This window comes from Lathyrus oleraceus, chromosome 3 (assembly GCF_024323335.1).
Source record: "Lathyrus oleraceus cultivar Zhongwan6 chromosome 3, CAAS_Psat_ZW6_1.0, whole genome shotgun sequence".
NCBI classification, from domain to species: domain Eukaryota; kingdom Viridiplantae; phylum Streptophyta; class Magnoliopsida; order Fabales; family Fabaceae; genus Lathyrus; species Lathyrus oleraceus.
Window position 1 is genome coordinate 379,585,821 of NC_066581.1, and position 19,377 is coordinate 379,605,197.

Below are 19,377 nucleotides of genomic sequence, written 5' to 3' on the forward strand. Positions count from 1 at the left end.
TGATGGACGTGAAATTGCAAGAGGCTGAATGGGTAAGGACCAGGTACGAAGAGTTGAGCCTGATAGAGGAAAAGAGGCTGGCAGCCATCTGTCATGGACAGTTATACCAGCAGAGGATGAAGCGTGCTTTTGACGAGAAAGTACGACCTCGGGTGTATCACATGGGTGATACGGTGCTGAAAAGGATCCTTCCTCCTCAAAACGATAGAAGGGGCAAGTGGACACCGAATTATGAAGGTCCGTTCGTGGTCAAGAAGGTTTTCTCTAGTGGAGCCTTGTTGTTAACGACCGTGGATGGCGAAGATTTTCCATCCCCTGTGAATGCGGACGCAGTTAAAAAATACTTCGTGTAAAGAGACCCGCTGGACGAAAAGAACAAAATAGTTCAGGCAAAAATGGGCATCCCGGCGAACCAAAAACAGAAAGAAAAGGTTCGGGCAAAAATTAGGGATAAAAATGAAAAATGTACACCCGGCAAGTCAAAAACCTGAAAAGGCGACTTGGGCAAAAAAGGGTATCCCGATGGACTGAAAACCCGAAAGGGCGGTCCAGGCAAAAGAGGGATTGAAACGAACAACTGCGTCCCGCATGATCGTTTGCGCTTTAGTTAAAGCATCATGGATAATACCCGACAGGGATCGATCAGAAGCGTCTTGTTCAGAAGGCAGAAAGAACGGAGAGTCTGAGGACATATGGGGTGTAACCGAGTTGGAACTCGATGAGATCACGAGTTTCACATTGCCATTAGGATAGATTTTTTCCTTTTGTGCGCAATTACCTCTTTTCAGGAATTGCTTCCTTTGTATTGCTCATTTGAGCCACACACTTTTCCAATCAATAAAATGCATATTCAGTCAAATAATTTTGTTTTTGTTTTTCATTACCGCTTTGATTGCAAAAACATCCAGATATTTTTGATAAAGAATCTTGCATTTTAAGACATACAGGTTCCTTCCAATGCATGTTTATAAGATTGAAGGCTTGAAATCTTATTTGGAAGGTTGAGTGACCCGAGTGTTGAAATCTTGACACGCCTGGGGCACGGTTTTATCTAACGATCTGTTTTGCAGGTACTGTTAGATATTCTTCACTCACTTGCAGGTTGTGATGTGGAAGCTTTGTAACAGATCCCCAGAGAGTTCGCTCAGAGACGATGGCGAAGACGTTGAGACGTACGACGATCCTTGATGATAATCAAGAAGACTCTTCAAAATCGAGAAATTGAAATTTCTGTATAATCCCAGGAGTACGTTCTCGTCGAGCGCGGAGCGACTTGGAATATAAGATGATGGAGCAGAAAAGGTCCAGACGAGTCTGGGAATTCTCAAAAGTGGAGAGCTGATATGAATATTGGCGGTAGATACCGTGGTTCGATGAGTCGACGGGTGTTGTACCGACTTTTCTCATTTTTCAGCTAAGTCCCCAAGCAGAGTCATAGGACTAGCTCCCCAGCAGATCCAACGTCTGTGGACTTCTCCAGCCGAGTCAGGATGGTTGTCCCCGAGTGGAGCGGGTTTCAATGAAATATATCTCCAGCAGTGTTCATCCTACCTGTGGATTGGAAAAGTTTCCGTAGCGGACGGATGGATTTTTGCATGCCCAGCTGAGCTGATTCTACCTATGGATTGCATGGGTGTCCCCAGCGGAGTGGCATTTGTTTCCCTAGCAGGATCAGGAGGGCTATCCCTAGCAGGTAATAGAGTGATGCGTCCCCAGTTGAGTCTGGAGATTGCTATTTCCCCAGCGGAGTATCCGTGGGTATTTCCCCAGTGAAGGTATCTGTGAGGGTTTCCCGAAGCAGAATCAAGATTGATATCCCCGGCAAGTCGAGATTGGTGTATCCCCACAGAATGTTGGTGGTGCTTATCCCCAGCAGTTTCTCGAGCAGATTGGGTGCAAAGGAGGTTCTTCCCCAGCAAGGGTTGTCTTATTCCCCAGCAGCAGTGATTCCCCAGCATGGTGGAAATCGGAGCGTTGACGAGTTCCTCAGCAGAGAGTCTCGTATTCCCCAGAAGAGTCCCTTGAGGGGGATATTTCTTTTTATGCATTCATCATGTAAAAATAGCATGGCATATTGCATAGAAAAATAAATAATCGCGTAGCATTTCCATAATTATGGAGCATTACGCGGAAAAATCAATCATGCATCATTAAAAGCATAGGCTAGTCTCAAGCTGTGGTTACCGTTTGAGAGGTGATGTTGCGTCAAAGTTTCCGTCAAGCGAAGATGGTTTTCAGACCAATTTTCCGGTATTCAGACCGACGTGGCATTCAGGCCCAATTTCCGATTCTCAGACCGAAGAAGTTTCCGACGATCAGGTCGATGTACTTATGGCATTCAGGCCAATTTTCCGGTGTTCAGACCGAGGCGGTATTCAGACCGAAGGGGCGTTCAGGCCAGTTTCCGATTCTCAGATCGAAGAAGTTTCCGACGATCAGGTCGATGTACTTATGGCATTCAGGCCAATTTTCCGGTGTTCAGACCGAGGCGGTATTCAGACCGAAGTGGCGTTCAGGCCAAGTTTCCGGTATTCAGACCGAAGAAGTTTCCGACGATCAGGTCGATGTACTTATGGCATTCAGGCCAATTTTCCGGTGTTCAGACCGAGGCGGTATTCAGACCGAAGTGGCGTTCAGGCCAGTTTCCGATTCTCAGATCGAAGAAGTTTCCGACGATCAGGTCGATGTACTTATGGCATTCAGGCCAATTTTCCGGTGTTCAGACCGAGGCGGTATTCAGACCGAAGTGGCGTTCAGGCCAAGTTTCCGGTGTTCAGATCGAAGAAGTTTCCGACGATCAGGTCGATGTACTTATGGCATTCAGGCCAATTTTCCGGTGTTCAGACCGAGGCGGTATTCAGACCGAAGTGGCGTTCAGGCCAAGTTTCCGGTATTCAGATCGAAGAAGTTTCCGACGATCAGGTCGATGTACTTATGGCATTCAGGCCAATTTTCCGATATCCAGACCGAAGTGGTGTTCAGGCCAAGAAAAATGAAAAAAGAAGAGAGAATAATAATCCCCAGTGGATGTGTGGTGATCAGACCATGATTATCCCTGTGTTACCATTTATTTTGGTATTTAGGTTGACATTTCTGTTTCGGTACTCAGGCCGACTTTCTCCGTACCAGACGGATTTTTGCTTTCGGAGTTCGTTTCTTCGCCAATGCTGACAGGCGTTGTTAATTATATCCCATCAGAGTGCAAATTGTTCGTCTGTTCTTGGTATTCAATCACTCTTCATCCTGGTCATCCGAAAGCCGAGGCTATTTCGTATCGACAGGTTCACAGTGGATTGAATAGGGGCAGCTGTAACACCTCAAAATTTGCCCTCCTCTCTTGGGACTAGCATTATCATTTTGCATATCATTTTAGGTCATTAGGCATTTCATATTGCATATCATGTGGTTACATTGTGCAAGCTATCTTCCCAAGTCTTGATTAGAAGATGAGGAAGTCTAAGTGCAAGCCTAGGGTTTATTGACTGATCATTGGCCATCTGAGGATTGGGCTGTGAATTAGGGTTTTGTGATTCTCAATGGATATTGGTCTTCATCTTGATTACGATGATACATCATCATCATCATGGTTTGTCTTCATCAAGTGATTGAAGCAGATTCCTTGAGATTAGGGTTTTGACCACTGGTCAACCCTAATCAGTTGCATTGGGCCAATCAGGGCATAATCAGGAGATGGGGTTTGTGATGGTTATGGGGTTCATTATGTGATTTTATGGGGATAATTGAGGCTAGGGTGTCACCCTTGAGCCATTTCAGTTGGAGATTGGGGCTCAGATTGATCTATGCATTGCCTGATTCATCTGTCAGTTGAAAAGTCAACTGTGGTCAACTGTACATGATCTGATGGATTTGGAGGTGGAAATGAGTTGGATACACTTCATTCATGTTGGAACAAGTGTTATTTGACATCTCAAGGCTTAAGAATGAAGAAAATCAAGTCAGAACAAGAACTGCCAAAAATAGAAAGTGACTTGTAATGGAAGTTTCCAAAAATGGAAAGTTTTGGACCTCAAAGCCACGTGTCCAAGGAAGCTTCAAATGAAAATTTGTTCAACATGAAAGTTGTAGATCTTGTTCTCACCTTTCCAAAAAGTCCAAGAACTTGAAAATCCCATGTATGGTTGGAAAATTATGGCTCGGTGAATTTCAGAAATGACCCATAATCAGGAGGCCATAATTTCCACATGGTTGGTCCAAATTGCAAGTTCTTTATATGCACAAACTCCATTTGACATGTACTTTCATGGTGCATAATTGGATTTTTCCAAAAGTGGTCAGTGCAAAAAGTCAAATTTCAACTGGACAGTTAAAATGGACCAAGGGCAAAATTGTCCAACTTGCAAAATAATTGGAATTTTCGAGTGGGGATTTTTGCAACACCTCATGAATGGCATTTAAAAGTTGTTGGAATCATCATTTCATGGCAAAGGCTCGTGGTTTGGAATTTGACTTGAAAAATGAAATTGCAAAAATGGACAAAGTGGCATTCACATGTGATTTTGCAAATTACACAACCAATGAGAGTGAGACAAGTTTCAATGGATCACACATGGTATTTGGAGGTTGTATGAGCTGTCAAACAGGTGGCAATGAGCTGGCATGTTGAAATTCCAATTTTACCCCTAAGCTTGAAAGTTAACATGTCACTAACAAATGCAATGTGGTTAATTACATGGTTAAGCTTGGATTAGTGCATCATATATAAACCTAATCACACAATAATCATAACAGAAAATTCACAATCCCAAAATCAGATCTCAAACTTTCCACATTCTCTCAAATTGCTCAAGAACACATAGAACTTCAAGTCCATCAAACTTCCTCAATTCTTGCTCAAATTGCGAAATTCTTTTTGCATTGATCTTCAATCATCCTCTACTCCATCTGTTTTGGAAATTTGAATCAAGAGGAGCTCTATTCGTGGCTGTTCATGTTGGAGGCATCAATGGTGAATTGAGGTTTTCATGCAATAGGAGCAACATCAATTGAATTCAAGCACATCATTCATCTTCCTGAGGATCATGCTACATCTGTTTGAAGCCAAAACACACTAATTCATCCAATTCCAGCGCTGCAATTTCCAGGTGAGTGAAAATCGAATCTCACGTTTTGCTTGATTAGTATATGCATTTGGTAGAGCTTTCCACGTAGATTCCAATGGTATAGGTAGTTTAGCCAATGATGAATTGTAGGCTATGAAATCTGGATTTAAAGATTGGATCTAAAACCCTAACTTCATCGATTTGAGAGATTTAGGAATTGTTAGGTTAAAATAAGTTCATATTTGGATTGTGCATGTTCGTACAGTTCCAACGAGTATTCGTTTGCTCGTTTTGGTGTTGATTTGAGTTTTGAGTGTTCTTGGAGTGGCTGGGGAAGACGATGAAAGTTTCTGCGCAGAAGCTTGTTTGATCCATTTTTTGGTTTGAAAATTTGAATGGAGTGTTTACCGCCCCCGCCTCCAGTAATTACCACTTTGCCATTACTAAAATTAATTAATTAATATTAATTCTTAAAAATTCTAAAAAATTCATAGAAAATCATAGGAAATTCAGAAAAATATGGAAATTTTTGTGTTGACTTTGTTGTTGAGTGTAGAATTTGTTTGACCTATTGGTCAAAGTTGTGCTTGGTAGAAATTATGTTTGACCTAGGGTTCTCTAACATGTACTACATTTTGATACCTTTGGTCAATTCCATTGTGAAATTCTCACGCTTACAAACAAATGTCTGAAAATTTTTGTGATGATTGTGGACTGGTTGATGTTTATTTACATGTAAATTTCATGAATTTTTGATACCTGATCATTGAGTTATGAATTTTGGAACTTAGGTGTGACAATTTGTGTCACACCTCATTATGTCAATTTGCTGGATTTTTTTGAGTGACCTATACTTGGTGAAATGATGTGAAATTTTGCATGATGGTTCATTAACATGTTAAGATGCTGTGTGAATTTTTGTGGAATTTTATGTGGCATTTTCAATTTGATTTCCATTTTTCATCTCTGTTGGTCAATTGTGCAAGCTTGTGTGATATAGGTTGGTAGATTTGATGTGAAATGCTCATATGTTATTGAATGATCATGAAATTTTGTATGATAGTTATAGACACATGATGTGACATCCCTGTTTTGGTCTCACTCATTTCTTTACTGTTTTCATTGAGTTATGAATTTTTGAAGTGGAAGCATGTGTTGATGTTGTGATTTGGAGCATATAATTGTGTCTGTTTTTGTTGATTTTCATTGACATGGTTCCATTTGCCCAATTAAGCTGAAATTTGGTGTGCCATACCTGGATTAGGTCCTGTTTAGGTGTAATTTATTTGAGAATTTTTGAAGTTGTTTTGATGTGGATTTGAATGCAATAGTTCTGTTTGCATGTTTGGTGTTTCATTTGAACTAGTTTGCCTTGTTTTGTGCATAACATGAACATGATGAATGATATAAACATGAGACTAATGGTGTTTGCTCTTGTTTGACATTAATTTGACTTTGGTTGGTGAATACCTTGCTGTTTAGGATTTTTTCTTGCCTTTGGACCCTAGGCTTATCCTAGTGGTCTTGTTGCTAATATTTGCTTGATTTTTCAGGATCAAAAGCATAATGCACATGGAGAATGAATCAAGTTAAATGCAATTGATGTTGTTTGATGTTTGTACACTAACATAACATTGTTTTGTAGGGTGTGAAGTTTGGGATTGAGCTTTGAGCTTGCTTTGTTGTGCATTGATCTGTATAGATTAATTGGTTGATACTTGCTGTTTAGTTTGTCTGTCTGAGTACTAACTGTGTTTGACTGTTTCCAGGTACTTTTAGTTGCTCAGTTCCTTGTGAACTTTTGCTTTGCTTTGCTTAAGCAACTTGCATTGAGGTATAACTTCCTAACTTCATGTAGTCTGGAGACCCGGCTGTTACCGGGCCGGGCAAATAAATGTCTGAAGTCCTCCTTAAGAGGCGATGATTGTGATTGTTTAATTTTGTGCCTAAGCAGGTAAAGTCCTTAATCAAGGCAATTGGTGGAAGGTAGGGATATGCAATCTATCCCCCACTATTCAGTTGAGTCTTCTCCTTGCTCCCATTACATGGTTGTAGCATTGAGATCCAAGCCCAAGATCCTGTGCAGTGCACATTGTGTCAGTGTCTCTGAGTATAGAAGGGTTCCCCCATTCTGGACCCATGCTCATTTGTCAGAAGCTCTCCCTGGTCAGGGATAAGAGCTGTGAGGTCTGATCCTCACTTCACCTCTCATCTGCTTCACCTTAGCCTCGCAATGGCAAGGTTAAGAGCAAAAACAGCCTGTACAGACGACTCGCTTCGGCAGTCAAACCTATTGTGTGAGCCACTTGTTTGGTTATAATGCGTGCTGTGTGGATATCTGTTTGAGATGCTTGTTCTCATTTGATGTATGCTTGAATTATGCTGTATGCTTGTGTGCTTGCTTCTTTCCTGGATAGGAGTAGTTTGCTTATGCAAGTAGGATAGAAAACTGAACTTAGGGTAAACGATGCATGACAACACTAGGCTCGAGTCCAGCTCCCTAGTAGTGTGTCTTTTCCCCGGTTTCTGGCTAGCAATTCAGTCCCTTTCAGGGGAACTACATCGCCCTGATCCTCGTGCCAGACGAGGTATGTAGGCAGGTGGTCGTGCGAGACCACTCCGTGCAACCTTTTTCTTTTTGCGTGTGTTTGCTTGTTATCTGATTGTGTTTTGGCTCGGATGCCGACGTAAGTCCAGTAAGTGGCCGTCGGGCTCCGCGTTTGCCGTTTTGTGCGTGTTTTGGTTCGGATGCTGACGTAATTCCATCCAGTGGTTGTCGGGCTCCATGTTTGCCACCCTTGCTTGTTTGTATGTTTTGTGTTGTTTGGCGTGCGTAAGCCGAACTACAGTGGCTCTGATTCTTGTTCCAGACAAGATATGTAGGCATAAGGTGCGATACCTTATCGAGCTCGTTCCTCTTAACCCCCACCTGCGTTCCCTGTGTGTGTGTGTGATGTTTAGCAACCTTTTCTTTATTTTAGAACGTGGATCCCGTCGAGTACGACGGACGTGAGGGGTGCTAATACCTTCCCCTTGCGTAACCGACTCCCTTACCCTTTCTCTCTGGTCGCGAGACCATTTCCTTTCCAGGTTTCTCTGAGCGTTTCCTTTCCCTATCTTGGGATAAATAACGCGCAGTGGCGGCTCTGTGTGTGTTGTATTTTTTAGCTCGCCGGTTGATTTTTCGCAGGATGCGACATGATGCTGTTTTCACAGGACCAAATAAGTCAATGTGAAGAAGTTCCAGAGGCTTAGAGGTAGAAACAACATTTTTCTTTTTAAAGGATGTTTTTGAAAATTTTCCTTTCTGACATGCTTCACACAGAGCATCTGAAGAAAACTTCAGTTTAGGTAGGCCTCTGACTAACTCGAGTTTATTTAGCTGAGAAAGTTTCCTCATGCTAATGTGGCCCAAGCGTCTATGCCATACCCATTGCTCTTCGTGAACTGACATCAGACATTTAACATTTTGTTCTTTTAAATCAGAAAGATTAATTTTATAAATGTTGTTTTTTCTCTTGCCTGTGAAAAGGACAAAGCCATCGTTCTGATTAATGGCTTTACATGTTTTTTGATTAAAGATTACATCATAACCGTTATCACTTAATTGACTTATAGATAACAAGTTATGCATTAATCCTTCTACATAAAGGACATCAGATATAGAGGGAAGAGTACCATTACCAATAGTTCCGGAGCCTCTGATCCTTCCTTTCTGATCTCCTCCGAAGCCTACAAATCCAGCGTCTTTAAGTTCCAGACTTTGGAACATAGACTTTCTTCCCGTCATGTGTCGCGAGTATCCAGAGTCCAGGTACCATGACTGGTGTCTGAACTTTGCTGCATAGGATATCTGCAACATAGATAATCTTATCTTTTGGTACCCAGAATCTCTTGGGTCCTTTCAGATTAGTTTTCCCAGAGTTTCTTATAACTTTGGGTTTTCTAGCATTCTTAAATTTTTGTTCTTGTGTGTGTGTATAGTGATATGAAAAGGGAGATTTAAGTTGGTTACTGGTAGAAGTTTTATCTTCCTTAGAATCATACCCAATTCCCTTTTTATTGTTCTGACTGACTCCATAAATCATGGATGCCATAGTACTCCTATCTATCCCATTTTTCAGAAATTCTTGAAAGGCTTCTTCGTATTTATAAATTATTTTATTTGAAGTTTGTGGTACTTGAGACAACACTTCTTCTAATTCTAAGCTTTTTCTATTTGCTCCATCTTTTTCTAATGTTAAGAATCTGATTGTATCTTCTTGTGCTAGAATTGTCATCTCAAGTTCACTACATTCTTCAAATTTTGCTTTAAGACAGCCTTTTATGTTTTTAAACTTTTGTTTTAATTTCTGATATGAGCTAAGAGTTTCTGACAAGCATGATTCTAGATCAGATCGAGAAAGTTCAGAAAATACCTCTTCAGATTCTTCATCTGAGCTACTCCTGGATGTGGTAGCCATAAGTGCCACGTTGGCCTGTTCATCAGAGTCAGATTCTGATGATCCAGATTCACTATCATCCCAGGTAGCCATCAGTCCTTTCTTTGTCCTAAAGGTATTTTTCTTGAAGCTTTCTTTTCTAGAGTTGTCCTTCTTTAGCTTGGGGCATTCATTTCTGTAATGACCTGTTTCTTTACATTCATAACAGGTAATATCTTTGTTAGCTTTACCTTTTGAAGTTGATTCTGATCAATCCCCTCTGGGTCTTGGTCTTCTGAAGTTGTTGTTCCTCTTTTTCCAGAGTTGCTTAACTCTTCTGGTTAGTAGGGACAATTCTTCTTCATCATCAGAATCTTCTGGTTCAGAGTCGTCAGTATCTTCAGTTTCTGCCTAGAGAGCTTTGGTTCTGTCAGGTTTGCGTCTTTCAGGTCTGGACTTTAATGCTACAGACTTGTTCCTTTTCTGAGGCTCATCCTCCTCTAGTTCTATCTCATGGCTTCTGAGAGAACTGACAAGTTCTTCAAGGCTGATATTGTTTAGATCCTTTGACAGCTTTAGAGCAGTAACCATAGGTCTCCATTTCTTTGGAAGACTTCTGACTATCTTCTTAACATGATCTGCAGTTGTGTATCCTTTGTCTAGCACCTTGAGACCTGCAATAAGAGTTTGGAATCTAGAAAACATAGCCTCTATAGCTTCGTCATCTTCCATTTTGAAGGCTTCATATTTCTGGATAAGCGCCAGAGCCTTCGTCTCTTTGACTTGGGAGTTTCCTTCATGAGTCATCTTCAGAGAGTCAAGTATATCTTTGGCTGTCTCTCTGTTGGTGATCTTTTCATATTCGTTGTAAGATATAGCATTTAGAAGTATTGTTCTGGCCTTGTGGTGATTTTTGAAGATACGTTTCTGATCTTCTGACATCTTATTTCTGGGAACTTCAGCTCCATTTTCTAAGACTGGAGGTGTGTATCCATCTGTGAAAATGTCCCAGAGGTCAGCATCATAACCCAGAAAGAAACTTTCGATCCTATCTTTCCAGTAGTCAAACTTCTCTCCATCAAAAACAGGAGGCTTAGCGTTGTAACTATCCTTTTCATTTGTGTGAGCCATAGTTTTTCTCGTACTGGATCTCTCTACACTGTTAAGTGTTTGATTAGAAAATCAATAACAGAGCCGGAGCTCTGATACCAATTGAAGGTGAGAAAAACAAGAAAGGGGGGGTTTGAATTGTTTGGAAAAATAAGCGCTTTTCAAAATGAAAATCACACAAGGATTTTATACTGGTTCGCTTATAACACAAAGCTACTCCAGTCCACCCGGCCGAGGTGATTTCGCCTTCAACAAGGACTTAATCCACTAATCTTGAAAGATTACAAACAACGTCTAAGAGAAAGATCTCTTAGTCCTCTCAAGTATACAGACTTCACAGAGTCACTTGAGGAAATAAACAAACAATAGATAAAAGATTTATGTAATCTAGAGTGCTTCTAAGAAAGCAAATATTACAGTATTAAGAACAAGAGTTTTTCACGTTATAAGCAAAAGCTTCGTGAAGATCTTAGAGAGCAAGAGTGTTTTTCTTGAGCGTTGATGTTTCAGTATAATTTTGGCTTGTTGGCTTACTAATTCTTCAAGGTTGATTGCAGCCCATTTTATATATCAGTTGAAGTAGTAGTTGAAACTGGTGGATATTAAAATGAATTTACGCCATCACTTAAATAGCTTCTGCAGGATAACTTTCTCTCCTTGAAATGACTATTTACCACAAGTAGTATCTTCTTTATTGAAATTGGAGATTAACGTCTCTTTCTGTTTTAGGAAATCCATTTGCAAATCTTTACTTGACTTTAACGTTACTCTTTCATAATTAGCAATTCCATAATCAGAGTCTTCGTGTATCTGAGAATCTTGGAGTCTTGCTTCTGATGTTGAGTTCAGATAGTTTCTTCAGACAGCGCTGATAACTTCTGGAATTTAGAGATAGCATTGTTCAGAGTCAGAACTTCTAGAGCTTACTTCTTGTTCAGATGCTTCTGATACTTGTTGTTTTGCTCAGAGTTAGACTTTCTTGAACTTGTTTCTACTTCAGATGCTTCTTATCTTATGATAATTTGTATCTGATCTGGTTATGTATCTGATGACATTATCAGATCTCTTCCTTCTTTCTTTAGAACCCTGCACACTTAGAAACTTTTCGTTAGGGTGCCATTTTTGGTTTCATCCTTTGTTATCATCAAAATCAAGGAATCTGTTGTAGAACAATTTTTGTTCTTACAATATTGGCCTCTAAGGCTTACACCAACAATCTCCCACTAGCACTAGAGCCAATCAGGCATACCCCTAATGCCCATAGATCTAGTATGCCCATCATGCTTCTGCTGCGCAAGAGGCTTTGTCAGTGGGTCAGCAATATTGTCAAGTGTAGGTACTCTGCATATTTTCACATCTCCTCTATATATTATCTCTCGAATGAGGTGATAACGCCTAAGTATGTGTTTAGATCGTTTGTGAGATCTAGGCTCCTTAGCTTTTGGGATAGCACCATTGTTATCACAATAGAGACCAATGGGATCCACAATGCTAGGAAGTATGCCAAGTTCACTAATGAACTTTTTGATCCAAACTGCTTCCTTTGCTGCACTTGAGGCAGCAATATACTTGGTCTCGGTTGTAGAATCAGCAACTGTATCTTGCTTTGAACTTTTCTAGCTCACAGTGCCACCGTTTAAGCAAAACACATAACCAGATTGCGATCTAAAGTCATCCTTATCTGTCTCGAAGCTAGCATCGGTGTATCCAGTTACAGCCAGCTCTTCATGACCTCCATATATCAAGAATGAGTCCTTAGTCCTTCTAAAATACTTAAGGATATTCTTGACAGCTATCCAATGAGCATCACCAGGATCAGATTGGTACCTACTCGTTGCACTTAAAGCATACGAGACATCTGGTCGAGTACATAACATGGCATACATGATAGATCCTATTGCAGATGCATATGGAATCTTATTCATGCGATCCCTTTCTTCCTTAGTTGAAGCGGATTGTGTTTTTGATAGACACAGGCCATGTTGCATATGTATGAATCCTTTCTTGGAATCATGCATATTAAAGTGTATCAGCACTTTGCCTATGTATGTACTCTGACTTAGGCCAAGTAGTTTTTGTGATCTATCTCTATAGATTCTGATTCCTAATATATAGGCTGCTTCACCCAGGTCTTTCATAGAAAAGCATTTCCCCAACCAAGACTTTACTTGTTGCAGGGTAGGGACATCGTTTCCAATGAGTAATATGTCATCTACATATAATACCAGAAAAACGATCATGCTCCCACTAACCTTCTTGTAGACACAAGGCTCATCTTCGTTCTTGATAAATGTGATGAAGTACTCTAATTTGTGTTTCATTAAATACACATAACCATATCTAATTTGTGTTTCATTAAATACACATAACCATATCTAGTGAAATCATTAGTAAATGTGATGAAGTACTAAAAACCTCCTCTAGCTGGTATGTTCAGTGGTCCACATACATCAGTATGTATGAGGGCCAAAAGATCATTAGCTGTTTCACCTTTTCCTGTGAATGGAGACTTTGTTATCTTTCCAATTAAACAAGATCTGTATGTCTCATATGATTCATAATCAAAAGAGTCCAAGAGTCCATCTTTATGGAGTTTGGAAATGCATTTCTCATTTATGTGGCCTAATCGACAATGCTAAAGGTAAGTTTGATTTAACTCATTAGGTTTCATCCTTTTAGTATTAATGTTATAAATAGGCATTTCAAGATCAAGGACATATAGTCCATTGTTCATTTGTGCAGTAGCATAGAATATATCATTCACATAAATTGAGCAACAATTGTTCTTTATTATAAATGAAAAACCAAACTTGTCCAAACAAGAAACAGAAATAATATTCCTGCTAATTGTAGGTACATAATAACAGTTCTCTAACTGAATTATTAAACCACTAGGTAAAGTCAATACATAAGTTTCTACGGCTAAAGCAGCAACCTTTGCTCCATTGCCAACTCGTAGGTCAACTTCACCTTTTGCCAAATCTCTACTCCTTTTTAGTCCCTGCACATTGGTACAAATGTGAGAACCGCATCCAGTATCTAATACCCATGATGCAGAAGTAGATAAATTAATTTCAATAACAAAAACACCTGAAGTTTAAGTCTCTACTCCATTCTTCTTATCTTCCAGGTACTTTTGGCAGTTTCTCTTCTAGTGTCCGGTCTTACCGCAATGGAAGCAGGTGCCTTCTTTTGTTATGCCTCCACTAGGCTTCAAAGCAGCAACAGTGGGTTTGAGTTTGGCAACTTCCTTGCCTTTCCCTTTATCACCCTGCTTGGTGGGCCTTTTGTTCTGTCTCTTTCCATTTCCGATCATCAGAATGGACTTCCCTTTTGACTTCAGATTCTGCTCAGCAGTTCTTAACATGGCTAGCAGTTCAGGAAGATATTTGTCCATATCATTCATATTGAAATTTAGGACAAATTGACTGAATCTATCTGGCAACGATTGCAAGATCAAATCAGTCACAAGTTCCTTTCCAAGGGGAAAACCCAACCTCTCAAGGTTTTCCACATACCCAATCATCTTGAGCACATGGGGACCTACAGGGGCTCCCTCAGCTAACTTGCCTTGAAAAAGGGCTTTTGAAACTTCAAACCTTTCATGCCTTGCTTGCTCTTGATAGAGCATCTTCAGGTGTTCGATCATATTGAACGCTGCCATGTTCTCATGTTGCTTTTGCAACTCTGAGTTCATGGTAGCTAACATGAAACAAGAAATTTCATTGGCATCTTCAACATGCTTCTTATAAGCATCGTTTTCTGCCTTAGGTGCAGAACTAGGAGGTTCCTCTTCAGGAACAGGTTTCTCCAAGACATATAGCTTTCTATCATGTTTGAGGACAATCCTCAGATTTCGGTGCCAATCCAGAAAATTTGTCCCAGACAATTTTTCCTTGTCAAGGATTGATCGCAAAATGTTGTTAGAGGTGTTTGTTGTCATGGTAATCTACATGAAAATAATGAAAATATAAGTATCAATAACATATTTAATTAGGCCTTTAATTAAATATGCTCCCACTATTTTACTCAAAACAAATGACCCTCACCATTTGATTCGGAAAATCCTGTTGGAAGATTTTCTAGTGGGTCGAGATCCATATTTCACTTTGTTTTAAGTCCGCGTAGGAGGATTACATAAAACTAGGTTATTTAGGTAGGAACTCCTTCCAATTGTATCTAGTACAACTCTCGAATATTTTAGTTGGGTGAATAACTCCTTATTCCAATCCATCACATGGATCATTTTGAACTCTTGCTTCTAAACATATATAATCTTATTATAATTTGTTTAGTTAAGTTTGACCCTTTGTTTTAACAATTGGATATTACAATTATCCCATTGCACCTTACTAATATAGAACATGCACCTCGCGTAGGCGAAACCTACATTATCCGATACTAGTGTTGATGAGTGTTAAAACTTGGAAAGCATAAACTTAATATTTAATTTGAGGGAATTTGCAATTATTCTGATCTCACCGGCTTATTTATCATATAAATCGTCTCTCACATGCATCAACATACATTCACATGCATCAACATACATACATAATGAAACAGTTATGGCCCCTAGCGCAATTGTTCTCCCAAGCCAATGAGAGAACCTAAGCTAACCTAATAACGATCTAAGCTTCTCCAAGAAAGATATTCAAGGTTGTCCTCCTTTGATATTGAATTCTTCTCTTTCTTCATAACATTACATTACATAAAAGAAACTCAGTTTACATACGAGGGAGTGAGATGAGAAAAGAAGTTACATTATGAGATTAAAAGAGAGGCACGACACGCAGGTCGTATTTTAAAAACCCAATACAAAATAAAGGAAAACTAAGGCCATGACTGATCACCACAAGACAATAATAATAAACACATTATTATTATTAATTTTAATTATTTTAATTAATTAAAATCAAATTAAATTTTGGCGAACAATCACATTACGTAGAGTTAGCCGGGGGTCCACTGCCCGGACAGTGGGAATGGGTGTTCCGCTGCCCGATCAACGGACAGGGGTCAAGGGGGCAGCGCCCCTTGCGGGATTGAAGGGGCAGCGCCCCTGGCCGAAAATTTCAATGAACAATTCATTTGAAATCGACGTCGTTTTTTGCATCAACACTTGATACTTTAAAGCACAACTCTTGCGCAGTCACAACCCTAATCGCATAACTCTTTGACAACACAACCCTTGTGTCGTCATTAACCCTAATGTACCAATTTCAGACCGTCAAACACATCTCGATTGTTGATTCAGTATGATTGATCAATACGTCATTGCTTCACCATACTAATGTCGGATCAAGAAGCAAACGACCATTGATCGCTCAAAGGAAAACAACCATTAAGTGTTTGAATGAACGAAACAGAAATAGTATATCATATATACCGTAATTTGCATCAGGATTACTTATATCATATATATAACTTGATCGATCTCAATTTAATTACTCGTTTATTCTTTGATTCATTCTTTCTTTAATCGTATTAATACAGAAAATACATAAAATAAACAGCTATTAGATGGATGGTTTCGTAACCAGGCTCTGATACCACTGAAGGAGAAGAGTGATCCAAAACACATCGGAATTTAAAATTTCTCCTTTAATGATCCTTACAAATGGGCATGATCAGTGATAGAATCGTTACCTCTTGTGGCTATTGCAACCTTTGATGCTGACTTACGGAGCGATCACGAACGTTGAACGATGACAATGCCTCTACTCAGTCCACACGAACGAATTCCTTCAATCTCAGTGCTAGCTGCTACGAATGAAGGCTTTGAGTGAGAGAGAGAGAGAAACGAAATTGCAACTGCTCTAATGCTTATGCACAAGGGTTCTATTTATAGAACCACTTGGGAAGGCTATAAGCTAAAAAGCCCACTTAAGTGTATGTGGCCCATATCTTATAATATGCCAAAATCACTTAAGCGCGTGGTACCTTACCATATTTCGCATTCTACTTAAGTACACAGTACCTTACGATGTTCTATATTTCACTTAAGTGCACCGTACCTTACGATGTTCCTTAGTTACTCTATCTCTCATCAATTTGTCCTTTGTGTGTGCCCTGTAGGTTTTCGCGGCATTGACAATTATATTAAATCACGCATTTAACATAATAAACTGTGAGCGGTATCTAGCAACACATCACTGCTACCCAAGACATAAAAATGTCATGTGATCTGACAAATCCTTCTGTGATAATACTTATGTGTATAATTATGCTTTTGCCCTTATGTCTATATTGAACACAAGGCATAGACCGTGTCATCCTTGTCCAGTTCAATATTGGGCCCATAGACATTTATCATGTTACGCAGGATGGGCAAATTCCATCTAGGTCACTCATGTCCCTTAGCATGCTTCGTGGAGTACCCATCAACTGTCTTTATGATCATCTAATTATGGATAATGTTTGATCAGTAATAAGGCACTCGACTCTACATCTAGGGTCCATAGTGGTTTCAGGTCGAAGGGTGATATACACCATTATCGCCATGAGAATAACTTATGACACTTTCCATAACATTCTATATAGTATTCTCATAGCTGGTCAATCCAGTATAAATATTACTCTTAATAATCATATGTTTAAGACTTGATAACTCCTTATCCATGATCCATGAGATGTGATCATCAGTCTATATACATAATTGTCTTCATGCTTTAATGTTATCCCACTTCACAATAAAGCTCGACTACAGGTACTTTAAGAATAATGTCCTTATGTTTAATGTGATCTCATGATTAAGTCAAACTTGATACATTAAACGGACTATCTATTCTAGAGACTTTATTAAACAAACATAATAAAGAAAAAGCCTTTTATTATTAATAAACAATTCGATACAAGTACCAAAAGTATTGGCCTCTAGGGCTTACACCAACAATCAGTATGTATGAGGGCCAAAAGATCATTAGCTCTTTCACCTTTTCCTGTGAATAGAGACTTTGTCATCTTTCCAATTAAACAAGATCTGTATGTCTCATATGATTCATAATCAAAAGAGTCCACGAGTTCATCTTTATGGAGTTTGGAAATGCGTTTCTCATTTATGTGGCCTAATCGATAATGCCAAAGGTAAATTGGATTTAACTCATTAGGTTTCATCCTTTTAGTATTAATGTTATAAATAGGCATTTCAAGATCAAGGACATATAGTCCATTGTTCATTTGCGCAGTAGCATAGAATATATCATTCAAATAAATTGAGCAACAATTGTTCTTTATTATAAATGAAAAACCAAACTTGTCCAAACAAGAAACGGAAATAATATTCCTGCTAATTGCAGGTACATAATAACAGTTCTCTAACTGAATTATTAAACCACTAGGTAAAGTCAATACATAAGTTCCTACGGCTAAAGCAGCAACCTTTGCTCCATTGCCAACTCGTAGGTCAATTTCACCTTTTACCAAATCTCTACTCCTTTTTAGCCCCTGCACATTGGTAAAAATGTGAGAACCGCATCCAGTATTGTCGCAACCTGAAAAATACAGGGGTGCGAAAAAACAACCGGCGAGAAAGAAATGACAGAAGAGTCGCCACCGTGCGTTATTTATTCCAAAGGAGGGAAGGGAAACGCTCGAAGTAAACTTGGAGAAAGGAAAGGAAAAGACAAGGTCTCGCAACCAAATCTTGGGTTCGGGAGTCGATTATGCGAAGGGAAGGTATTAGCACCCCTACGCATCCGTAGTACTCTACGGGATCCACTCTTGTTGTTCTTGTCTAAAGGGTGTGTGTTTATCTAATGTACTATTTACTAAAAGAAAGGGGTCAAAGAAATGACTCGCACGGATGTCGCATCCACTGCATACGTATCTCATCTGAATATGAGAATCAGAGTCTTCGTAGCTCGGCTGCCTATGGGTTAAGGGTAATTGTGCTCGCTAAGACATCGCGTCTTATGCCTACGTATCTCATCCGGAATGAGAATCAGAGCAAAAACGTAGTTCAGCTAACTACGGGAACAAAGGGTCTCGATTGCAACTAGGGCAAGAGAAAGGGAAGGTCTCGATCGCAACGAGGGCGAGAGAAAGGATCGCAACAAGGGCGAAAGCAAACAAGGATTAGTTGTTAGTCGTTAGTCAAACTCGGCAAGACATCACATCTTGTGCCTACGTATCTCATCTGAACATGAGAATCAGAGTTGCCGTAGTTCGGCTACATAGGGATTTCCATCTGAACATGGACTTACAAAGGAGGACACCAGTTGTGTCAAAGGAGAGTGGGCGATGTGTTCACGTCCTAGCAGTAGGTGTCGCAGCTCGCTGAATCGAGTCTTAGGCAGTTACCTTTTTGCAATAGAACGGACTACATGCCACAAGATCGGAGACGCTCGGAAAGGTCTAGAAGTGGGGAAGCTCTGCCCTAGAGTTGTCATGCAATATGTACTTAGGTGTTTAGGATTTACAAATGGGAATATCTACCTAACGTTATCATACAAAAGAAATATGGGAATCCTACCTATGTTATCATACAAAAGGATATGGGAATCTTACCTATGTTATCATACAAAAGGATATGGGAATCTTACCTATGTTATCATACAAAGTGTTATATCTAATGGGTGCTACCTAATCGGAACAAGAGTTGACGAGTGGAGCAAGGAGAAGTGTTAGGGATAAGGGTAGATGGCGATGCATGAAGCAATCGACTTACAAGGTTGATGGTGATGCATAAAGCAATCGACTTACAAGGTTGATGGCGATGCATAAAGCAATCGACTTACAAGGTTGATGGCGATGCATAAAGCAATCGACTTACAAAAGGGTGGATGAAT